The sequence below is a fragment of the Hyla sarda genome, chromosome 4 (genome assembly GCF_029499605.1).
Source record: "Hyla sarda isolate aHylSar1 chromosome 4, aHylSar1.hap1, whole genome shotgun sequence".
Classification (NCBI taxonomy): Eukaryota; Metazoa; Chordata; class Amphibia; order Anura; family Hylidae; genus Hyla; species Hyla sarda.
Window position 1 is genome coordinate 106,589,945 of NC_079192.1, and position 26,734 is coordinate 106,616,678.

A 26,734-nucleotide genomic window follows, 5' to 3' on the forward strand; every position below is an offset into this window, starting at 1 on the left:
TCTGTCTGACCACAATGCTCTCTGCTGACACCTTTGTGCATGTCAGGAACTGTCCAGAGCAGGAGCAAATCCCCATAGCAAACATATGCTGCTCTGGACAGTTCCTGACATGGACAGAGGTGTCAGCAGAGGGCACTGTGGTCAGACAAAAAGAAATTCAAAAAGAAAATTACTTTCTGTGGATCATACAGCAGCTGAAAAGTACTGAAATTATTAAGATTTTTAAATAGAAGTCATTTACAAATCTCAGACAAAAAAATGAAGTAGGAAAGGGGAGAGAACACAAGAAGCAAGCTCACCCTCCACGAACTGCAGGGGTGCACATACAAGTGTATGAAGTATCAATGTATAGCAAGCGAAAAAGCACGTTAGAGCACTCACCGCTCAACAGAGAAGGCTGCGTCAAGGAGTCTGGTTGACGGGGTGCTGGGTCACAGCATAAGCACAGGTGTGTGGCGCTCAGAGGCTACACCGGCAGTTTCGCACGTAAGTGCGTGCTTTTTCTGGTCGGAAGAAGCACGCACTTACGTGCGAAACTGCCGGTGTAGCCTCCGAGCTCCACACACTTGCGCTTATGCTGTGATCCAGCACCCGGTCAACTGGACTCCTCGACGCAGCCTTCTCCGCTGAGCGGTGAGTTCTCTAACGTGCTTTTTCGTTTGATATTCATTTACAAATCTGTTTAACATTCTGGCACCAGTTAATTTTTAAAAAATTGCTTTCCACTGGAGTACCCCTTTAATCTCTGACTTAAATAAGGGTAAATATTTAAAGGATAAATTGTTTTACTCACTGTCACGATTCGGCTGGCAAGAGGTGGATCCTCTGTGCCAGAGAGGGATTGGCGTGGACCGTGCTAGTGGACCGGTTCTAAGTCACTACTGGTTTTCACCAGAGCCCGCCGCAAAGCGGGATGGTCTTGCAGCGGCGGTAGTAACCAGGTCGTATCCACTAGCAACGGCTCAACCTCTCTGACTGCTGAAGATAGGCACGGTACAAGGGAGTAGGCAAGAGCAAGGTCGGACGTAGCAGAAGGTCGGGGCAGGCAGCAAGGATCGTAGTCAGGGGCAACGGCAGGAGGTCTGGAACACAGGCTAGGAACACACAAGGAAACGCTTTCACTGGCACGATGGCAACAAGATCCGGCGAGGGAGTGCAGGGGAAGTGAGGTATACATAGGGAGTGCACAGGTGAACACACTAATTAGAACCACTGCGCCAATCAGTGGCGCAGTGGCCCTTTAAATCGCAGAGACCCGGCGCGCGCGCGCCCTAGGGAGCGGGGCCGCGCGCCGGGACAGGACCGACGGAGAGCGAGTCAGGTACGGGAGCCGGGGTGCGCATCGCGAGCGGGCGCCACCCGCATCGCGAATCGCATCCCGGCTGGAGGCGGTATCGCAGCGCACCCGGTCAGTGGATCCGACCGGGGCGCTGCCGTAGCGAGGATGTTGCGAGCACTCCGGGGAGGAGCGGGGACCCGGAGCGCTCGGCGTAACACTCACATGGACATAGAATACCAAACATGAGGGTCAATCCATATTTTATTTAATTAATTAATAGATCTATTAATATACTTCTTTTAAATAAATAAAACTTGTTGTATGGAGTCACATATATCACATACATCACATATCTCAAGAAGAAATTGCAAAGAACCAGCAATAATGTGAAGAAATATATAACATATAAGAAATAAGGTAAATAAAATATGAATAAAAGATGGAAAAACACTTGCACAACAGAAAATGCTACACTGTCTAAGTATATCGCTCAGAATGAGTACATAACAACCTCCCAAATACAGATGGAAATAGTCAGATACATGTCCATTTTTAGTAAATCCATTTTAAAAATCTACATGTAAACCATACAGGACTTTACTTGGTCTAGAAGCAGTTTGTTCTCCAGAGCATCTCTTCCCACCATGATTGAAGATGTGAAGTTACAAACAAGAAAAAAAAAACACGTATTAAAATAAATTATAACATTATTTTGTTAAATATTGACAAAGATAAAGCATATAACACTGTAACCAAAAGAAAAACACTCACGTTTCTTACGGGAATTTTAGATAAAAGATATAAAACATGTTTCCTTTCTTCTTGATATCTAAACTATTGTGAAATATCAGTGGCGCATCCCAGAGAAGAGTTTAATATGTAGGTAATCTAAACCTGACATGTGAAGATGCCATGAATCATTTATATAACCTACAGCAAATATATCTAGAGAGTATTAAGCCAGAGATACTTATCAGACTTTTCTTAGATATTATTTCTCTCTTGCTGACTAATACACACTTTGTTTGTTTCATCTGTCCATGCAGCTTATGGAATTCAAGCCCTTGTATTTATTTTTGCAATGCCTCAAGGCCATGAGATTAGCACCAGAGTCAGTTGGACCTCACGTGACTATCTTATATATAGAAATAGGGCCGGCACTAAAAGTGAAGGGGAATCTATTAGTTGTGACAGAAAAGGTTTTGTGTTGGTTAACACATTCCCGAGCTTGGACAGAAAGATCATATTCCTGCTGCGTAACTAACAGAATACACACCCTGTCCTCATTGTCCTTAGGAAGCAGGAGATTGCCAAGGTGCAGGTCAAAGAAGCATAAAGTTAAGCAATGGTATGTTTGAAGGAATAGAGGTTATGTCAATTAAATGTAAAGCGGCTTTACTTGTACTGTAGCTATGATGGTCCAGAAATGATCGAGCAAAATGCTATTCCCATATGTTTAATTTTATATATTTTTTTAAAGGGGTACTCCACTGGAAACTATTTTTTTTTTTAAATCAACTAATGCCAGAAGGTTAAATAGATTTGTAAATTACTCCTATTTAAAAATCTTTATAGTATTTTTTTGAATTTCCTTTCTGTCTGACCACAGTGCTCTCTTCTGATACCTCTGTCCATATTAGGAACTGTCCAGAGCAGAATAAGTTTGCTATAGGGATTTGCTCCTACTATGGACAGTTCCTAAAATAGATAGACGTATCAGCAGAGAACACTGAGGTCAGACTGAAAGGAAATTCAAAAATAAAAGAATTTCCTGTGGAGTATTTAGCAGCTGATAAGTACTGGAAGGATTAAGATTTTTAAATAGAAGTAATTTACAAATCTGTTTAACTTTATAGCACCAGTTGATTTTTTTTAAAAATGTTTTCCAGTGGAGTACCCCTTTAAATCCATCCTTCTTTACAGGAATAAGATCTAGTTTCTTTTACTTATATAGTGTCATTAGACATATATGTATGTAAAGACATTATGTCTAGACATTACTTATGTCAAGCCAGGTCCCTAGCAACTTTCACAGACTAACTTTTCTCTCTTGAGCTTTTAATATAATGTAGATGATAACATGATATGTATATTTGTAATATACATTGGTTACAAAATGTGTACATTTTTGGGTGAAACAATGCTGCATACTTCAAGTTCTTACAATTAAGGGTCCCTCTATTGTCCAGAACACTCTCTTAGTTTTTACAGAAGAAAAAGAAGGAAAAGGACCTCCATTAGAGAGGAAAACTAAGGAATCATTTGATGCATGTGTCTTTACAGAGGAAGAGGTTCTACGTTTGCTGTCTAAAGTGAAGACAAATAAATCACAGGGGCCTGATGGGATACACCCAAAATTATTAAAAGAGCTTAGTGGTGAGCTAGCCAAACCATTAACAGATTTATTTAATCAATCAATGGTAACAGGAGTCGTCCTGGAAGATTGGAAATTAGCAAATGTCATGCCCATTCACAAGAAAGGTAGTAGGAAGAATCAAGCAACTATAGGCCAGTAAGTCTGACATCAACAGTGGGGACATTAATGGAAACCCTACTAAAGAATAGGATTGTGGAACATCTAAAATCCCATGGATTGCAAGATGAAAAACAACATGGGTTTACTTCAGGGAGATCATGTCGAACAAATCTTATTGTTTTTTTTTAGACTGGGTGACTAAAATAATAGTTGGCGGAGGGGCAGTAGACATCGCATATCTAGATTTTAGTAAGGCTTTTGACACTGTCCCACATAGAAGACTTATCAATAAAGTGCAGTCATTGAGCTTGGACTCCCATATTGTTGAGTGGATTAGGCAGTGGCTGAGTAACAGACAACAGAGGGTTGTAGTCAATGGAGAATATTCAGAGCAAGGTCTTGTTACCAGTGGGGTACATCAGGGATCGGTACTGGGACCAATATTGTTTAATATCTTCATTAGCGATATTACAGAAGGTCTCTATGGCAAGGTATGTCTTTTTGCTGATGACACAAAGATATGCAACAGGGTTGATGTTCTTGAAGGGATCTGCGAAATGGAAAAGGATTTAGGAAAACTAGAAAAATGGTCAGAACTTTGGCAACTGAAATTTTATGTGGATAAGTGCAAAATAATGCACCTGGGGCGTAAAAACCCTCAGGCAGAATATAGTTTATTTGACACAGCCCTGACCTCAGAATCTGACGAAAGGGATTTAGGAGTAATTATTTCAGAAGATTTAAAGGTAGGAAGACAATGTAATAGAGCAGCAGGAAACGCTAGCAGAATGCTTGGATGTATAGGGAGAGGTATAAGCAGTAGAAAGAGAGAAGTGCTCATGCCGCTGTACAGAACACTGGTGAGACCTCACTTGGAGTATTGTGCTCAGTACTGGAGGCCGTATCTCCAATAGAATATAAATACTCTAGAGAGAGTTCAGAGAAGAGCTACTAAACTAGTACATGGATTGCAGGACAAAACTTACCAGGAAAGGTTAAAGGACCTTAACATTAGTGTTGCTCGCGAATATTTGCAATACGAATTTTATTATCGAATATCGCATATTCGCGAATTCGTGAATATTTGCGAATTTAGCGCTATATATTCGTAATTACGAATATTCATTTTTTTTTTTTCCACAGTACTCATTACAGTGATCACCCCTCTCTGCTTCCAGCTTGTGTGGTGTAAAGAAGGCTCTAATACTACTGTGTGAGACAGGTGTGCGAATTTTCGCATATGCGAAAATTCGCATTTGCTAATTTTCGCATATGCGCATTTTTACTTATACTAATTTTTGTATATGCTAATTTTCGTATACGCGAATTTTCGCGTATGCGAAAATAAAATGAGAATATTACGAATATGCAAATATTCGTGAATATATGACGAATATTCGTCCATATATTCGCAAATATTCGCAAATTCGAATATGGCCTATGCCGCTCAACACTACTTAACATGTATAGCTTGGAAGAAAGAAGAGACAGAGGGGATATGATAGAGACTTTTAAATATATAAAGGGAATCAACACGGTAAAGGAGGAGAGCATATTTAAAAGAAGAAAAACTACCACAAGAGAACATAGTTTTAAATTAGAGAGACAAAGGTTTAAAAGTAATATCAGGAAGTATTATTTTACTGAGAGAGTAGTGGATGCATGGAATAGCCTTCCTGCAGAAGTGGTCGCTGCACATACAGTGAAGGAGTTTAAACATGCATGGGATAAGCATAAGGCTATCCTTCATATAAGATAGGGCCAGGGACTATTGATAGTATTCAGATTATTGGGCTGACTAGATGGGCCAAATGGTTCTTATCTGCTGACACATTCTATGCTTCTATGTCTGATACTTGTCTTTGTTTGTACCCCATAATTGTAAGCGCTGCGGAATCTGTAGGCGCTATATAATTAAATAAAATAAAATAAATAAATGTCCCTGCAGTTATTTATTGTGTGCCTCTATGGACATGCAGGGCTCTGTGCAGGCTCCTGGCTTATCAATCAGCCTTCTCTGTGAGCTGGGTGCATGTAACAGAGCCTCAGTGCATGCATAGCACAGCCAGTTAAAAACTTTAAGGAGTGAGAAAGAAAGTTCCCATTTGAGATGTGAGGGTATGTGTTATGCATGCCCAAGGGAACACCCCCTCCTCCTCAGTAAACTTCATGCAGTGTGAGCAACATAAACAAGAAAAATGGGAGCTATAAAAGGATGAAAACCAGAATTTAAGAACGCAGAAAGGATCAGCACCAGTTAAAGAATAAGCCTGGGGCATTATACCATTATAACTATTAGACTGTGGGGATCTATGGCAAGTGTCCTGGATCCCCCATTAGCGAACAAGCACTTGTGCTGGGTGGGGCCTCTCTTTTGCACCCCACGTGTAGGTAGTGGTGACAGTTTGGTGGCCTGCACCCCCCAGGGTTTGCCAAAGTGTATTTAAACCATTGGCCCTGACAAACAGAAATATTGTAAGTTGATGCAGTCTTGAAATTAAGTTGAAACTATCATATTCCAGAGCCATCATATGTTGGGGTATATCCAGTATATATATATATATATATATATATATATATATATATATATATATATACATAGGGCTTGAGTCCTGCAGGAACGCACAGAAACGGCGTTCCTTTGATTTTCCCAGAGGAGGAACGCCATCCCTGTTATATTAGTCCCGCAGGACCGACCTCTGTTCTTACCCTCCCTCAGTCTCCTTCATGGCCCGGACTGCTAGATGCTGGAGATGTAGGACCTGTGATGATGTCACCATCACATGTTGAGGGCGGAGCTTAGCTGTGAAGGAGAGGAGAGATCGTGGCTGAAGGACCTGTGTGATGCTGTGGAGGAGGTGGGGCTGAGCTGGAGGAGAGGTCACATGTCACTCCCTTAAGGTAATTACATGGAAGGAGATTTGTTACAGTGTGTTACCCCAGTAGTAGGGTAATTACATAAGGAGTAGGTTTGTTACAGTGTGTCACCCCAGTAGTAAGTTAATTATATAAGGAGGAGGTTTGTTACAGTATGTCACCCCAGTAGTAAGGTAATTACATAAGGAGGAGGTTTGTTACAGTGTATCACCACAGTACTAAGAAGATTACATGAGGATGTTTTTTATAGCGTGCTATCATGATGATAGGGGCATAAGGAGGTTTTTGTTACAGTGTATTATCAGAATGACTTAAGAACATTGGGGGGAGATATATGAAGACCTGTGTAGAGGAAAAGTGGAGCAGTTGCCCATAGCAACCAATCAGATCGCTTTTTTCATTTTTCAGAGGCCTTTTTAAAAATAAAGAAGCAATCTGTTGCTATGGGCAACTGGTCAACTTATCCTCTGCATAAACCTCCCCCATTGGATTTAAATTTAAATATATGTCTTGGTGCCCTTGCACTTTATGCACCAGGAAGTACACTTACATCCTGAGCAGCAGACCAACTATCAAGCGAGTGCAGGAGCTGTCAGCAGCTGCACACTTACAGTCAATGACAGAGAACGACGTTCTTGCTGTTCTCCTTCATTAACCCTTAAGTGCCGTAATCATGACACTTAAGCACTGCAATCACTGTCCCACTAAACTGATTGGCTACCCCGCAACATGTATGCGAGGGTCAAATCAGTTTGCTCCCCTGTCAGAGGTCCTCTCACCTGCTCTGTGTGGATCCCGGCTCCAATCAGATGATAGAGCCTGCTGAGCCAGGCTCTACTAGCAGATCACCAATAACACTGAGTAATGCTATGCAACAGCGAAGCATTACTCAATGTAAGCAATCTGAAGATTGAATGTAAAAGTTCACTATGGGGGACCTAAAAAGTGAAAGTAAACTAATAAAAAATGTTTTTTTTTTTTTACACACACATAAGCCCCTCCCCTAATAAAGATTTAGATCCTTCCCTTGTTCTATTTTTTAAATAAAATGAAGTAAAAAACCCTTCATATTTGGTATTACTGCATGTGCAAATATCCGAACTATTAAAATATGTTTATGATCCCATATTGTGAACGGTGTAAATGTAAAATAATGTCAATGTCCACATCACAACCCAGAATAAATTGAATATCAAAGTAATCAAAAAGTGTTTTATGTGCAAAAGTGGGACTGATGAACACTACAGATCATGGCGCAATAAATGAGCCCATATACAGCCCCGTATGGGGAAAATTAAAAAAGTAATAGGGGTCAGAATACAATTTTTTTTTTATATTTGACTTCTTTTTTTAATCAGTACAATAATAAAAAAGCTTGCAAGCATGGGTATCATTTTAATCAAATTGACCCATAGAATAAAGATGGTATATAATTTTTTACCATAAAGTGCACTCCATATAAACAAACCCTTCCCCAAAAGTTGCAAAATTGTGTTTTTTTTTTCAATTTTCCTCTAAAAATTATATATTTTTTGGTTGCGCCATAGATTTTAAAGTAAAATTAGTGATGTCATTACAAAGCACAATTGGTCGTGCAAAAACAAGCCTCACATGGGTTGGTGGATGGCGAAATGAGTTATAGCTCTTAGAACGCAAAGAGGAAAAAATCTAAACACAAAAAAAGTTAACTTTCTGTGTCTTCAAGGCCAAAATGGGCTGTGTCCATAATTTTATGAAGGGTTTGTTACAGTTTGTTATCAGAAAGGTAATTTGTTACTGTGTATATTCTTGAGTGACAGTCACCCAGGGCCGTCACCGCCACATTAGGAATGCAACTGACCTCTACCACTTTAACAGGGCAATGGCTGCTGGGAGTAGACATGCTGAGACAGTCACGTCTGCTAGAATACACCAGGCCCTCTGCTGCCCGCCAATGAGTAGCAGAACAGCCACTACTGTGAAGTCGGACTGTGATGGTAACTAACTTCGGTCGGGGCTTACTGCCATATAGGGGCTGTACAGGAGGGCTGTTAATCTCTACAGGGCGGCATTATTATCTTGCAGGTTTTCTGGAGGCGAGTTGTGTCTGGAATTAATCGTAACTGACTGTGATCAGAGAACACGTCACGTGCGAGTCACCTGATGTAACTGTATGTAATCGCTTTTATGGTCTACAGAGCCTGTGTACAGCTGATATCTACCATTATATTGTCACCGTTTGTGGGAATATCTGTAGAAGTGGGGGTATGGGGCAGTAGTTACCTCTGTTCTCTCCTTCTCTGGCTAGTATATATGGTCCTATATATTCACATGATTTAACCTTAAACTTAGGGTATATAACCTGTCAACATATACTTCAGTGTAGTGTATATTAGAAATCTTGGATGAGTTCCCACACTTTTTTCCGGGACCTGACCCCTGTTACATATATATATATATATATATATATATATATATATATATACACATTTGAGGGATTGGGGATAGGGGATAAGTGTAAGATTGCAGGCTATCTCAATATAGTGCGACTCAGGTTCTAATAGCAGGTGACAAGGAGCCCTAGTGGTGGGACCCCCCACCATCTGGCAGTTATCCTCTATACTGTAGACAGGGGATAAGTGTTTTAAATTGGGAATGCCTCTTTAAGGTAAAGTGTAGACTGACATTTTAATAGAAACAACCCTGTACCCGGTTGTGGTGCTCAGGGACATTTTTATTTATAAGAACAATAGTGGGTAAATAATATACCATAAAGCCACCTGCCAAATAGATATGCAAATTTGAAGACTGTTTCATGGTTGTAGGGAAGGGGGAAGGTCATGATAACTGTGGAGATACTACTCCTGAAATACTTGAGGTAATTGCTACTGAGTGTCAAACAATTCTAGTACTTCAACAATCTAAAAGTTGAATGGGTATATATGTTCTCAGCACCACAATAGTAGCACCTGTTAATACAGCCAAAGGTAGGACTCACGCACACAGCAAACCCCTGTGCAATATGCTTATATAGAAACAAAAAGAAGATGTATGACCCTTATTATGGTGATGTGTGAATGATCAGGGGATGTGTGAATGAAAGCATTGCATCTAGTGGAGGATACCTCTATAAACACAACTTCTGATGAACGTGAAGACATTTTTTTTCTATTGGAGGTGTACAGAATATACTGTAGCAATGGCCTCAGCAAGAAGGTTTATGGATAACCATGGCAAAACACTTACATCTGTGTATGGGTCTCTAAGGTTCACCTTGCAGAAAATAATTTCACTGAATGCATATTGAGATTCATAAGCGATTATTACATTGCATGTATGTTAGACCCACCCTTACCAGACTGCCACATTCTAATAAACTATCGGTTACTTTTTATGATCTCTATACTGTGTTATTAAATCGAAGCAGCCACAAAGTATGTGTGGTTACTGTAACTGAGTCAATTACAAAGTGAAAAAAAAGTGAGAGTGTTTAAACATGGTTCAATTCACTTGCATTGCACCCAATCCCACATTAGTAGCATTCGTGTGTGGACTCTACAGTGGAAATGGTTATTTTTAATACTGGTTTCTTTCTGTGTAAGCTCTGTTAGAGCAGGTAGTGGAGTCTTAGCAGATCAAAGTAGTATTAGCTGGTGTTGGCAGGTGTAGAATTTTGTCTGGGCTCCAACCCAGGAAAGTATAACATAGAAGAGAACTGGAGGGAAGGGTGGTTAAACCTGTGATTTCCTCTTCTTTCCATACTCTTTTTCTTTTTTTTTTTTTGGAGTAATAATATATGGCTATTCTGGTGCTGACAAGCTTGTAAGTGCTTAATTTTTCTTCGGCTCTAATTATTTTATCCATTTAATTTAATACACAAACAGAGTGCAGACAAGGAGTGCCTGTTTTATTAATGGATCTATGGCTGGGACTGCTTATACAAGTCTTTCCTTGTAAACCAAAACAATGTAATGACATGGTTTTACCGTGTTATGTATATTTATTTTATTCCTGCCATCTGACACCACAATTTTTTTTTCTTCTTAAAAAATATTCAAAAGCTAACATGTGCCAAGAGGTAAACTTTGAACAGAAAGGCTTATGAGTCAACTGCACATAGACAATAGCGTGTTGTTACTGCGACAATGTTCAAGGTGGGAGATCCAGACACTTTATTGTTTATGTAGTTCAAAGGATTTTATACTTGGTATGATAAGAAAAAAAGTTAAATAGAATGAGATTATAGCAATTTATTGAATGCAGTGAGATTTTAGGATGTCTGAACTGTTCCAAGAGGTGTTTCCTGCTTCTTTTACCACCCATGGGTCCATTTCCCTCCTTTATAAAATCTGATAGGTGGTGAAACAATGTTTGAGATGCAAAGGATAAGGGTATCTGGCAGAAAAAGGACAATTGATATAATTTTCTACTTTTCTTCTTGGTGTACTTCTTGGTGTATAGTATAACTTGAAATACATGGTGGGCCATTTATATGGATGCACCTTAATAAAATGGGAATGGTTGGTGATATTAACTTCCTGTTTTTGGCATGTTAGTATATGTGAGTGGGGAAACTTTTCAAGATGGGTGGTGACCATGGCGGCCATTTTGAAGTCGGCCATTTTGAATCCAACTTTCGTTTTTTCAATAGGAAGAGGGTCATGTGACACATCACACTTATTGGGAATTTCACAAGAAAAACAATGATGTGCTTGGATTTAACATAGCTTTATTCTTTCATGAGTTATTTACAAGTTTCTGACCACTTATAAAATGTGTTCAATGTGCTGCCCATTGTGTTGGATTGTCAATGCAACCCTCTTCTCCCACTCTTCACACACTGATAGCAACACCGCAGGATAAATGCTAGCACATGCTTCCAGTATCCGTAGTTTCAGGTGCTGCAGAATGGGCAAAACAAAAACTGGAATAGGACCCTCAGTTTACACAGAAGATTATGTTCAGTGATGAGACAAACTTTTATGTGAATGGTGAAGTTAACAAACAAAACCACTGTTATTTGTCTGACACTAACCCACATTGGATAGATCCCTCCAAGACTGTTGGAACACAAAAATTGATGGTATGATGTGGTATATGGGGTAAAAAGATAGTGGGGCCATTCTTCATCAATGGAAACCTCAAGGCCACTAGATATGAGATATTGCCACATGATGATGTGTTTCCCTCTTTATGCACTGAAGCTGGCATGTTCCCTGAGTTTTTCCATCAAGATGGTGCATCACCACATTATGGGTGTCAGGTTTGAGCATTCCTAGATGAACAGTTTCCTGGAAAGTGGATTGGTTGTTGTGGGCCAGTTGAATGGCCCCCAAGGTCTCCCGATCTGACCCCCTTAGACTTTTATCTTTGGGGTCATCTGAAGGCAATTGTCTATGCTGTGAAGATACGAGATGTGCAGCACCTGAAACTACGGATACTGGAAGCCTGTGCTAGATTTCTCCTGCGGTGTTGCTATCAGTGTGTGAAGAGTGGGAGAAGAGGGTTGCATTGACAATCCAACACAATGGGCAGCACATTGAACACATTTTATAAGTGGTCAGAAACTTGTAAATAACTCATGAAAGAATAAAGTTACGTTAAAACCAAGCACATCATTGTTATTCTTGTGAAATTCCCAATAAGTTTGATGAGTCACATGACCCTCTTCCTCTTGAAAAAACAAAAGTTGGATTCAAAATGGCCAACTTCAAAATGGCCGCCATGGTCACCACCCATCTTGAAAAGTTTTCCCCTCACATATACTAATGTGCCACAAACAGGAAGTTAATATCACCAACCATTCCCATTTTATTAAGGTGTATCCATATAAATGGCCCACCCTGTAAAACAGTACAGAAATCCATATAATATTAAAAATACAACTGTACTGAACAGCCTTCTGGTTTACTGTTTACAGGGTGATGGGGGAATAAAGGCAGGGATATGGGTGGTGGGCAAGAATGGAAACTGAATGGAAACTGCTCAGGTGGGAAATTTGTTTGAAGAATGTAAATATAGATCAATACTGCATTATTATCTTCATGTTCAGATTTATTTACATGATGTATTCTAAACATTTATCGAGGGGTGTAGCTACAGGGTGTGCAGAGGAAATAGTTCAACTGAGGCCCTATGTGGGGATCACCTAAAGTCCCTTTGTAACTGAAGAAGACACCAATGAAATATAACAACTGGAAACTCTGTTGCAAATTTTGAACAAACCGTGAACCTGTCAGCAGGAAAACAGGGGTGTAAATAAGCCTGGTGATAGATAGGGCTAGTTGTCGGGATTCTGGCAAACATAATTTTTTATTTCATTGCCAGGAAAAAAGCTTATATTATTATGCATTTAAGGCTCAAGGGACCAGGGGGTGTTTTCCAGAAAAGCAACAGTCCAGATAAGTCTAACTATGTCTTATTTATCTAGTGACTCCTTCAAACAGAGTAGGCAGATGCAAGCGGGCCAGGGCACTTGAGCCTAATTTGCTCAAGTGCCCTGAGCAGTTGCCCAGGGCCCCCATCCAAAAGACGTCCCTCTGAACGTATTTATGTCCATAATCACAATACTATATTTTGTAGCAATTTTCACAAAATTGTGGTAAAATTGCCATGTTTTTGCTTGATTTTGAGCAAATCGCTGAAAAATAAGTTGTCCGGGCTACACAGAGCCCATAGACATCACACACACTTACTTTGAATCTTCTAGGACCTTTGGTTACATCATCAGGACTCCAAGCCAATAGGAGTCATCCCAGGTTTTGGAAGATACATTAAAAGGGTACTCTGGCCCTAAGACATCTTATCCCCTATCCAAAGGATAAGATGCCTGACCGCAGGGGGGCCTGCCGCTGGGGACCCCTGTGATCTTCCACACCACACCCCGTTAGAATCAGCCCCCGGAGCATGCTCGCTCAGGGTCTGATTACTAGCGATCACAGGGACAGAGCATAGTGATGTCACGGCTCCTCCCCCGTGTGACATCACACTCCGCCACCTCAATGCAAGCCTATGGAGAGGGCATGACAGCGGACTTGTTTTAAGGAATTTACATCAAAGTGGGATCAGTGTGGTTTACCATTTTTATTTTGAGTGTGATTCCATATCCAGACCTCCATGGGTTGATAAATTTGATTTCCATTGATAATTTTTGTGTGATTTTGTTCATTCAGATCTAGGATGTGTTATCTTAGTGTTCCGGGGGTTGTGATTTAATATTTTAACCCCTCAGGACACAACACAGCCAGGTTTTATTTTTGCATTTTGTTTTATTTGCGTGCCCAATTGTACTTTGTAATGACCTTACTCCTTTTACCATAAAAGGAGAAATTAAAAAGAATACCACAATTTTGCAGCTTTTTGGGTTAATTTTTGAGCAGTCCACTTTATGTTAAAAAGGCTATATTTTCTTTATTCTGTAGGTCAATATGATTAAAATGATACCCATGGGTACATGCTTTACTATTATTGTACTGGTTTAAAAAAAAAACTCAGACTTTTTAACAAAATCCCTTTGCTTATTTGCACTGTTATCTGTAGTTTGTATTGGTTTCACTTTTGCGAATATGTGACTTTTTGATCACTTTTTCTTTCATTTTCTGAGATAAATGATGTGACCAAAAAAAGCAGCAATTTCAGGTTGTTTGTTTCTTTACGTATACACTGTTCACTGTACGGGATAATTAGCATTATATATTATTTTAACTGGGCACCAAAAGCCAGAAGAAGACCGGGGCCGGAGGGCGGGACTGTGATATTGACAGCCCCAGGAGAGCGGTGAATGGTTAGTTAAAGTTTATAATTTTTATTCTGGCAGCCTGGGCATAGTGGATACATTTTTTTTTACTGAAGTTCTCCTTCAGGGTACGTTCACACGCATGCAACTAGCAGTCAGTTTCCCACTGCGCAGGTCACACTACCATTCATTTCAACGGGTCTGCAAATCCGCCACTATTGTGTGCTGTCCATGTGCCAGAACAAGTGAATGGTAGTGTATCTCGCAGTGGAAACCTACTGCTACTTATGAATGTGTGAGCGTTCTCTTAAACACAGAAAATATTTACAATAGATCTTAGATTTGGACCTTGACAAGTTTGTGTTATGGCCTTTGATGCTTTTTCCTTCATTGGGATCTCAGGCCATATTCACATGGTGCGTAATCAGTAACCTAGTGCTGGTATTCCGTATCAAAAAACAGAGGAAACCAGGAAAGTCTTTGGTCATGCAATTTGGGGGCCCCATTTTTAATTTTGCCAAGGGCCACACACAGTCTAAGACCGGCCCTGCCAGTGGGACCAACAGAAACTCCAAGAATTGAGTCAATTTTATGCCTATTTAACAGGGGAGAGCAAACATGAATAGGAGTTGTCACATTGTAAATAATAATAATAATGTTGAAGTCTGAGGGTTTAGGTATTGCATCCAGAGACCTAGTGCAGTACGAACAACGTCTTGGAGATGGGAGTGATAGGTTCGGACTATGGAAGTGTTAGATTTTTAGCATAGTGGAGAGAGTATGTGTAGAATGGTAGACAGAGATGAGGGAGGATAAGTAGGGAGGTGCAGCATTGTGGAGAGCTTTGTGTGTTTCTTACTCTATTCTAGACTATATAGGTAACCAGTGTAGTGACCGGCACGGGGGGGGGGGGGGGGGGGGGGGGAGAGGCATCCATGTAATGGCTGGATAGGAAGATGAGTCTGGGGGCAGCATTTAGGATAGAGAAAGGGGAGTGTTTAGAGAAGGGAAGGCCTATTAGTAAAGATGAGTATGAATCAGAGCAATAATGGAAGTTTTAGCTGTTTCAGCAGTAAGAAAAGGACAGATTCTTGAGATAATTTGAGGTGCAGGTGACAAGATTGTGAAAAAGACTGAAAGATAGAGCTGCATCTAGCACAACCTCAAGACAGCAGGCATGCTCCACAGTAGTTATAGTAGTGCCCCACACCAAGATGAAAATGTCAGGTTTTGGTAGATTAGTCGATGGGAAAAAAACTAAATTTTCTGTTTTAAAAGATTTAGTTTCAGCTATAAGGATGACAGGATGATTAAGACAGCAGAAGGCTTTTCATTTAATCATAGTTATTATGAAACTGCTGAGGGGTTCTACGTGGAGTTTGTATTTAATAGGTGGAGATCCAGCAAGTGTGTAGTGCAATGCTGTGTTAAAAAGGACTAAAACTGACAAATTCTTGGGATGCCAAAAATGTCTACTTCATACCTTACCGAACAGGAATAATGGACGCTGCCAGGATCCAATAAAATATGGTACTAAAATTTATTGCATATTACAAACATACGACTTGTTTCTGTGCTAGCACCCATACTCTTGGGATGAGTTGGGGATGCAACAGTGAGAAGTATAATAGGAAAGCCCCTTTAAGTAAGTACAATATTTGAACAATATTCACAATTTACATTTCAACTGCCGTGGCCTTTGAAATCTCACACAGTAACGTTTTGCAGAGTCAACACATCCCAAAGGTCTCCTTATTTTTGTTTTATTATAATGTAATCACTTTACTTACAGCTCGCTCTCATCTGCATTTCCCCTGTCTGAGTCATATGTCAGTCACCTTTACTGCAACCTCAGCTGACCTCTTTCAATGAACAACATTCTGAAGTTGTTACTGGAATCTTGACTAGATCAGAATGTTCAGGCACTATACCGATGTACTGGCATATGTACTGGCTGATCCATTTTCTTCACCCTTCTATCTAAGAGGAATGTACAATTTCTTCATTTTAATCAGACTGATAGATGAAGTTAACTGGCATCAAGTGTTACTTAGAGTAAATTCTTGGCAGGGAAGACAGTTTGTACTTTTTTATAGGATAAAGTAGGCTTTGCATTACTAATTTACTTGAGATAGAGTGCTTAACAAAATAAAGTAGGCCATGAAACGTAGAGGTCATTGATATCCCGTCTGTCCACCCAGTGTAGATCTTAAGAAAAAAAAAAAAAAAAAACAACAAAGATTTTTTTGATCTCCTTTTATTATTATTACTATTTCTTTTTATACAAAAAACAACATTCAACATCAGTGACTTTTAAGTCTTTTTTTTTTCACAAAAATGGACAACAATAGAACAATATTCGACATAGTATTCAAAGCAATAAGGAACGTTTCCTAAACCATTACTAATGTATTCGGAAGGTAACACACATTGGTTTTGGGGGACTTTTTTTTAACAGTTTCTTGAAAGGTTCCCTGAAACAATGATATCAAACATCTAAAGAGGCGGTTTGTCTTGCCTTCTCATTTCTTCGTCTTCTGAAGTATAGCTATCTAGATAACATGAAAGATACTTTTGCGTTTCCAAAAGTCTGATCTTTTTCATGTCTGAAGCTACTAAAGATCTGTCATACAAAGAAGGAGATTTTCATTTTGATATGAAACAATGGATTATGTTGGTTCCACTTTTTTTTCAGCTACGAAAAATACAATAATCCTAAACGTTAAGCCCATGACCAAAACAGGAAAGATTTCATGTACTAACAGTTGTCAAAACAGACTAAACTTTTTAGTGGTTAGTTGTCTGCATTCCAATAATTCATGTCAGAAGTTTGAGGATGTGAGCGGAGGTTTTCGCTTTGTTAGGCAATTGTTTCATACAAACACATAAAGAAGCTCGATGAACATTCCAAGGTGATGTGATATATCGGGTACATTACATGACAATAAATATTGTGGCTGAGTTGTTGGGTAAGGGATGGCCAGAGATTATCTGTTACCTGAATTTAGCTTAAATAACCAAAGTTAATCTTAAAATAAGGTACCTGTGTCAGTTACACTAAGCAGATGAGTTGAGCCGCCTGCCATTGATGACAAGATAAAGAATGTATATAAACAGTTTGACATTATCTCTATTGTTACTATAACAAAGCCTATGTCATTAGCCACCCACACATGACAATCTCCCCATTAGGAACCAAGGTTGAACATTAGGATATTATTACATTTTCCCATATGTGTAGTCAATAGTCACATCTTCTTCCACTGTTGTGTACCATTGCTGTAGGAAGACTGCCACCCACAAAGGTTGATTGGGGTTGTCAATTATCATGTTCAATACTGTTCCTTTCACATTAATCAGCCTAAGGAATATTCATGTGCCAGCATCATAGACACCATGGTAAATTTGTAACTCTCTATGGTCCAATACTAACTGGAACTTCTTAGATAATAAAGGAGTATTTAAAGGGGTGCTCCTCCCCTAGCATCTTATCCCCTATCCAAAAGATAAGATGTGAGGTCGCCGTGGTCCCGCTGCTGGGGAGCCCCGGGATCGTCGCTGCGGCACTGCGCTTTCATTACTGCACAGAGCGAGTTTGCTCTGCACATAATGACAGGCAATACAGGGGCCAGAGCATCGTTACGTCACGGCTCGCCCCCCCTCAATACAAGTCTATGGGAGGGGGCGTGGCAGTCGTCACACCCTCTGCCATATACTTGCATTAAGGGGACGGGTCGTGATGTCATGAGGGGCGGAGCCATGATGTCACACAGCTCCGTCCCCTGTATCGCCCGTCATTACGCACAGAGCGAACTCGCTCTGTGCAGCAATGATAGAGCAGTGCCGCAACGGCGATCCCGGGGATCCCCAGCAGCAGGACCGCGGCGATCTGACATCTTATCCCCTATCCTTTGGATAGGGGATAAGATGTCTAGGGGCGGAGTACCCCTTTAAGTTATAAATTACAAGGTTAAGCTGGTCCATTTCTCATAAAGATGTTTAAGAATAGACACAATGACTACTGCTGTAATCATTTTTGCTATTAATCGGGTAACATGTTCTTCTAAATAGGCCTTCCTTAAAGGGGTTTCCGGGATGTTGGGTTCAACTTTGTGTGGATTGCTTGTTTACGGCACCAGCCTCCTCTACCCACTGCTCCATTTCTCGTTGCTTCTTCAACCTGCACACCCTATTTTAACTACATTTCTCAGCAGTTCTCACCTGCCGAGGTTGTTAGAAAGAGGACATGACTTGCCTTTATGGTGTTGGATGGGGGCATGATGAGCTTGATGAGCTAAAATAGAGAGGGGGATGACTTGGTTGGATGATGCTAGAAAGGGGCATGCCTTGTTGGTATACTACCAACAATGGGCATGGCAAGGATGTTGACAGTCAATACAAAGTGTCACATGATCTCTGTCTCAGTTGAGGGAGGGGTGATAAAGTGGACAGAAGAGGGCAGGTTTTTCTTAACTTCCTGCCTGTCACAACATATTCCAGCAGGAAAAACAGACTAGTACATGCAATAAGTGCATATTACAATACAGTTGGTCTGGCTAATTTGTTATCCAGAGTACCCCTTTAAGGGATGGATATGCATTTATCATGATTTACTGAATGTCATATAACCCTGGTTGGAAAAGTTAGCATTTCTTGAAAAATGTAGCATAGAAATTAAGAGATAGAAAGATTGTAGTGTTCATCAAACTAACCACATGAAACCAAAATCCAATGATGTAAACAGTTATTTAGTAATCTTTACAGAAAAGAAGCATCAATGCAAAGTATGGCTAGTGCCTTGGGTTCTCAGCAAAGAGACCTTAAATCAACAATTGTAATTCCTAGTCTTTATAGTTACATATTGTTGTTGCTATTCACCATCATTTGGGAGATAAATGCTTCCAAACAAGTCCACAACTGGAGCAATGCAGACCTTCCATTTCCATCATTGCAACACAGACATGTGACAAGCTAGCCATACACATAAGACATCTCCCCCAGTCCCTACTATACAAAGGCACACAGTAAAGCCGCTGCCAGACTCCTCTGGTGGTTTATCTTCCTGAGAAGTGGAAATCTGGAAAAATAAGTCTCCATTTACTGGATCTCTTCATTGAGGATGAGTAGCTCCTGGGTATCATCCAAATGAAAATTTACCAAGCCATAAAAACCGAGCATGTAAAACGCAGCCTATTTTTTTCATGAATGCATATCGAGAAGTCTTTTTGCCATATTATTTTGAATGTCACCCCTAAAAGTACCTGCAAATAATTTTACGAATATTATAAGTCAGGCTTATTTTTTTGGATAGTTAATTAGTGTTTGAAAGTAACTTAGTTTATTTTAAATTTTTCTATCTATATTTATATTTAATCTAAAGGGAAACTATATTTATATTTAATCTAAAGGGAAACTGACAGCCTGTTTACCCACACTAAACCCTTCATGATACATAGACTAAAAATGTGCAGCTAACAAAAATATATGTCCCCAGTGCTATATTTCTAATCCATACATCTAATCTAGTTTTCACGCCCTCATGGTGTAAATACGACTCAAAACACACTATCATACCATTATGTATTCTGTTAAAAATCTTATCACTCTTTTCAAACCTGTATTCTCTAACCAAGAGGTGACCCTAAAGCTATATACGTACTAGTTGTCAAACAGCATTGTCCGTGCTCTGAAATTATCTTAATTTGATATATCTGATCCTGAGATCTGGGAAAATCAATATATAATTTTCGGAGAAGCCAGAACACTAATGCAATGTAAAAGAAACATATGTCAAATACTGCAGTATACAGATACATTGATGATTGTTCTAGATAAGGAGTCTCCATATCTACTCAACATCTCACTGGCTGCAAATTATAAAATATTTAGCCTTTCAATTTTTCATTCTTTTGTAATCTCTTTGGTAGCCTCCTTACTTCTTTTGTTTTGCAAAGTACTGTGTAATATATTGGCACTATATTAATATAATCAATCATTGCATTAATACCAGTGAATAACATTGACTACCTTGTGACAATGGCATCTGTTAAGGAGTACATTGATCTCTAAGAGAACAGTCAGTTCTTGAAGTTGATGTGTTGATAGCAGAAAAATGAGCAGATCTGAATGACTTTGAAAATTGTAATGGTTAGATATCTGAGTCAGAGCATTTCCAAAATGACAGGTTGTCACGATGCCGGCTGGCAGGAGGTGGATCCTCTGTGCCAGAGAGGGATTGGCGTGGACCGTGCTAGTGGACCGGTTCTAAGTCACTACTGGTTTTCACCAGAGCCCGCCGCAAAGCGGGATGGACTTGCTGCGGCGGTAGTGACCAGGTCGTATCCACTAGCAACGGCTCAACCTCTCTGGCTGCTGAAGATAGGCGCGGTACAAGGGAGTAGACAGAAGCAAGGTCGGACGTAGCAGAAGGTCGGGGGCAGGCGGCAAGGTTCGTAGTCAGGGTGGATAGCAGAAGTACTGGTACACAGGCTTTGGACACACAAAACGCTTTCACTGGCACAAGGCAACAAGATCCGGCAAGGGAGTGCATGGGAGGAGGTTAGATATAGTCAGGGACCAGGTGGAAGCCAATTAAGCTAATTGGGCCAGGCACCAATCATTGGTGCACTGGCCCTTTAAGTCTCAGGGAGCTGGCGCGCGCGCGCCCTAGAGAGCGGAGCCGCGCGCGCCAGCACATGACAGCAGGGGACGGGAACGGGTAAGTGACCTGGGATGCGATTCGCGAGCGGGCGCGTCCCGCTGTGCGAATCGCATCCCCAACGGCCATGACAGTGCAGCGCTCCCGGTCAGCGGGACTGACCGGGGAGCTGCAGGGAGAAAGACGCCGTGAGCGCTCCGGGGAGGAGCGGGGACCCGGAGCTCTAGGCGTAACAGTACCCCCCCCCCTTAGGTCTCCCCTTTTTTTTGTCCGGTGACTGCCTCCCCTGGGATGAGGACACCGGGAAGGAATGGATGGTTTCCTCAATGGCAGGCAGTACAGCAGGAGTAGGAATGGGGAGGGAGGGCAGAGGGCGAGGCCTGGCACGGGGCAGTGTGACACCAGGACGAGGGCCTTGAGGAGGCACCGAGGCTTGCCTGACTGGACTGGGAGGGGGGAGAGGCATTTTCTGTGGCAGGCAGAGTCCCTAACGGCCTTAGGGGGACCGGATACAGGAGGAACCACAGGGTCACGGCAGGGAGTACTGGGAACTGGTTTAAGGCAGTCCTTGGAACAAGAGGGACCCCAGCTCTTGATCTCCCCTGTGGACCAATCCAGGGTTGGGGAATGGTGTAGAAGCCAGGGTAGTCCAAGGAGAACTTCAGAAGTGCAATTGGGGAGGACCAAAAACTCAATTTTCTCATGATGAGGTCCGATGCACATTAGGAGGGGCTTCGTGCGGAAACGCACGGTGCAATCCAACCTGGCTCCGTTGACCGCGGAAATGTGGAGTGGCTTGACAAGACGGGTCACCGGGATGCGGAATTTATTCACCAAGGACTCCCGAATAAAATTCCCAGAGGCACCAGAGTCCAGGCAGGCCACGGCTGAGAGGGAAGAGCTGGCTGAAGAAGAAATCCGTACAGGCACCGTGAGATGTGGAGAAGCCGACTTAGCATCAAGAGACGCCACACCCACGAGAGCTGGGTGCGAGCGTGCGTTTCCCAGACGTGGAGGACGGATGGGGCAATCCACCAAAAAATGTTCGGTACTGGCACAGTACAGACAAAGATTCTCTTCCTTACGGCGATTCCTCTCTTCCAGGGTCAGGCGAGACCGATCCACTTGCATGGCCTCCTCGGCGGGAGGCCTAGGCGCAGATTGCAATGGAGACTGTGGGAGAGGTGTCCAGAGATCTAAGTCTTTTTCCTGGCGGAGCTCTTGATGCCTCTCAGAAAAACGCATGTCAATGCGAGTGGCTAGATGAATGAGTTCATGCAGGTTGGTAGGAGTATCTCGTGCGGCCAGAACATCTTTAATGTTGCTGGATAGGCCTTTTTTAAAGGTCGCGCAGAGGGCCTCATTATTCCAGGAAAGTTCAGAAGCAAGAGTACGGAATTGTATGGCGTACTCGCCAACGGAAGAATTACCCTGGACCAGGTTCAGCAGGGCAGTCTCAGCAGAAGAGGCTCGGGCAGGTTCCTCAAAGACACTTCGAATTTCCGAGAAGAAGGAGTGTACAGAGGCAGTGACGGGGTCATTGCGGTCCCAGAGCGGTGTGGCCCATGACAGGGCTTTTCCAGACAGAAGGCTGACTACGAAAGCCACCTTAGACCTTTCAGTAGGAAACTGATCCGACATCATCTCCAAATGCAGGGAACATTGCGAAAGAAAGCCACGGCAAAACTTAGAGTCCCCATTAAATTTGTCCGGCAAGGACAGGCGGAGGCTAGGAGTGGCCACTCGCTGCGGAAGAGGTGCAGGAGCTGGCGGAGGAGATGGTTGCTGCTGCTGTAGCTGAGACTGAATCTGCTGTAGCTGCGACTGGAGTTGCTGAGTCATGGTGGTCAAGTACGACAGCTGGTGATCTTGTTGGGCAATCTGTCGGGCTTGCTGGGCGACCAGTGTGGGGAGGTCGGCGACAACAGGCAGAGGAACTTCAGCGGGATCCATGGCCGGATCTACTGTCACGATGCCGGCTGGCAGGAGGTGGATCCTCTGTGCCAGAGAGGGATTGGCGTGGACCGTGCTAGTGGACCGGTTCTAAGTCACTACTGGTTTTCACCAGAGCCCGCCGCAAAGCGGGATGGACTTGCTGCGGCGGTAGTGACCAGGTCGTATCCACTAGCAACGGCTCAACCTCTCTGGCTGCTGAAGATAGGCGCGGTACAAGGGAGTAGACAGAAGCAAGGTCGGACGTAGCAGAAGGTCGGGGGCAGGCGGCAAGGTTCGTAGTCAGGGTGGATAGCAGAAGTACTGGTACACAGGCTTTGGACACACAAAACGCTTTCACTGGCACAAGGCAACAAGATCCGGCAAGGGAGTGCATGGGAGGAGGTCAGATATAGTCAGGGACCAGGTGGAAGCCAATTAAGCTAATTGGGCCAGGCACCAATCATTGGTGCACTGGCCCTTTAAGTCTCAGGGAGCTGGCGCGCGCGCGCCCTAGAGAGCGGAGCCGCGCGCGCCAGCACATGACAGCAGGGGACGGGAACGGGTAAGTGACCTGGGATGCGATTCGCGAGCGGGCGCGTCCCGCTGTGCGAATCGCATCCCCAACGGCCATGACAGTGCAGCGCTCCCGGTCAGCGGGACTGACCGGGGAGCTGCAGGGAGAAAGACGCCGTGAGCGCTCCGGGGAGGAGCGGGGACCCGGAGCGCTAGGCGTAACACAGGTTTTGTGGGGTGATTTTGATATGCATTGGTTAGTACCTACCAAAAGTGGGCACATGACAACCAGTGAACTGGTGACCAGTGGTGGCCACACAAGGCTTATTGTGGAACACAAGCTAGCCCATCTGGGTTGATCCCACAAATAGCTACTGTAGCTCAAATTACTGAAAAAAAACTTTCTTACTTAGGGAAAAATGTCACTGAGAGCATCCCTTTATGGCAACAATTTATATAAAACAGCCCTGCCACAAAGAATTCAAGTTGTTGACTCCAAATTTCCCAAATCTTAATCCTATGAAGCGTTACTATAAAAGTCTTATCCACAGAGGCCAGACCTTGAAACCCTAAGAGGTCTTGTGGATTCAATGATTTGATAGGTAAGAGCTGTTTTTGTATTTTTTTCCTGAGGACCCTGTTTATAAGAGCTTACAATTTTTGAAGAAGTAAGAGTGAAACGAGAGGTAAAAAGGGCTTGTTTTATACAATGATCCAGACACCTTTTAAATTACTAAAAATCCATTATTCATCCATGAGACTAAATAAATGTTCAATATGTTTATGTCTTTGAGTCTCAAATTAAATCATAGTATTTGAATTATGACCAAGATGTTCACTTGATATTCTAGAGAATTGTTAAAATAGGAAACAAATAGTCAAAGCTAAATAAAATGCTATAAATTACATATAACAACGCATTTCTAAGTATTACTTGGAAGAGAAAAAAAATAACATAGCTGAGAGTGTTTTAAGAGTATCTATTTTCTGCACATTCAAAATGAATACCAGGACATAAATAACCCACTTAAAGGTCCTTAGGCAAAAGAAAAGCTGTATTTATTCCGTATTCACAGTTTATCATGGGTATCAAATGTAGCTGGGAGCTCACCTACCCAACTCATTAGTTCCAGCCTTTGTTAGAAATATAGAATGTTCAGTGACTAATGCTCTGGACAATAGAACAGGTGAGAGAGTTTCAAGTCATTCACCTGGGGAAATAGCATTGTTTTGTCCAGCTGTCTATGGGTCACTTTCAAAACAGAAAGCACTCAAGGGATTCTTGCAGCTACGAAGAAACCAGCTTAACCTGACACCGCAGATTCTAACAATCTACTATCTATAGTATAGAATGTTGTATTGTATGCAGCAACTGCAAAATCAACACACAAAAACAAACTCACTTCTCATACTGGAGTTTATCATTCTTTCCAATGGTAAGAAGGGGCATGGGCAGGTTTCTGCTCCCGTCAGGGAGGAGATTGTGGGGAATGGCAAAGGATTCGGATCTTTATGAAAAATACATAATTATCCGAGGGGTTTTTAGTTAGATATTTAAATCACTTCTAAACATGTGGAAGTGTGATACAGTCGCATGAGATATCTATATCACATGGCTGCATTGTTATACAATTTTTTTCATATCAACTGGCTCCATAGAGCTAGACAGATGCTGCTTTATACTACAGAGGAAGTTGAGTTGTTCTTTTCTGTCTGACCACAGTGCTCTCTGCTGACACCACTGTCTGTGTCAGGAACTGTCCAGAGTAGGAGCAAATTCCCATAGCAAACCTCTCCTGCTCTGGACAGTTCCTGACACGGACAGTGGTGTCAGCAGAGAGCACTGTGGTCAGACAGAAAAGAACAACTCAACTTCCTCTGTAGTATATAGCAGATGATAAGTACTGGAAGGATTAGGATATTTTTTTAATAGAAGTAATTTACAAATCTGTATAACTTTCTGGCTCCAGTTGATTGGAGAAAAAATTTTCCACTTCCACCGGAGTACCCCTTTAAGGAGACTACAAGGCATCTGCCGGTTATGACGCAGACACGACTCAATGGCCTGTGAGACTTGTTAATATGCTACCCTGATGTAATAGTTGCCTTCAAGTATAAGGCTGTATTTCCACTTGTTTGGAAAACTGCCACTGCAATTTTTGAGCCAAAGCCGAAAGTGAATCCATAAGGAATGGAATAGGAAGGACTTATCACCTTTCTTTTGCATCCACTACAGTCTTTGGCTTAAAAGCTGCGGTGGTAGTTTAAAAAAATTAAAAGAAAAAAGAAAAGAAAAAAATAAACAAAAAACTGCCAAGTGGAAACGCAGCCTAAGTTGTAGATTGCTCAGACAATGTAATGTTGAATATGTGCAGACTGAACCATGAAATGTACAAGAGAATCGGCTGACCCAATAACACAGGGACCCAAGAGGTTGTCAGAAGACAGCCCAACTTGATTTTGGAGGTCATTTTTACTGTGTCTCAGTCCCTTGATGAAGCCAATGGAGGGGGGGGGGAGGGGCACTGTGTTGGATGCATTTAGGCTTGTTTTAGTATACAGTGATCCCTCAACTTACAATGGCCTCAACATACAATAGTTTCAACATACAACAGTCTTTTCTGGACCATTGTAACTTGAAACCAGACTCAGCATACGATGCTACAGACAGTCCAGATCTGTGATACCTGTCAATGGCTGAAAGAATTGACCAATTAGAATGGACATTTCACTGGTTAAACTATTACTGAAGTGCATGCATTGAATTCCTGTCTTGTATTGCCCCCTACAGTACAGGGAGGCACTACTGTACATGTCTGCACTACTCTTTACCTGTATTACTGAAGTGCATGCACTGACTGGCTGTCTGGTAGCGCTCCCTACAGTACAGGGAGGTCCTACATGATCTGTACTACTCTTTACCTGTGCCAGGGTTAGCTGCTCCTTTGGACACCAGGTGAGGACGGCTCCATTACTTTTTTAGGACACTGTGTGTACATACAGGACCCTGAAGAACCTCCTGTCCTCTACATGGACAGTGATTTACAGCTTCCAGCAGCTCTTTCTTACTTTTATATGTAAGGATTTGCTTTATCTATATTAGTTATCTATTTTTTTTTTTATCCTCACTTTTTCTTATTTTTGGAAGGACCACTGTACATCAAAAGCAGTTGACAGGACACCAGCGCAACAATTATAATTTAAGTTTGGTCTACCTTGGTTTTACAATTGTGGCATTAAAGGGGTATTCCAGGAAAAACCTTTTTTTTTTTTTTTTATATC

At 41.8% G+C, this 26,734-nt stretch overlaps 1 long non-coding RNA gene across 1 annotated transcript in view; it reads left to right on the forward strand.

Annotated features, from left to right (window-relative positions):
* The first annotated feature begins 2,502 nt into the window (after positions 1–2,502).
* Positions 2,503–26,734, forward strand: part of LOC130366880 (uncharacterized) — a 106,879-nt gene continuing 82,647 nt past the window's right edge. Inside the window, exons 1-2 of the long non-coding RNA XR_008891974.1 lie at positions 2,503–2,627; positions 8,697–8,782. This is a non-coding gene — a long non-coding RNA (uncharacterized LOC130366880). The remainder of the gene's footprint in view (positions 2,628–8,696; positions 8,783–26,734) is intronic.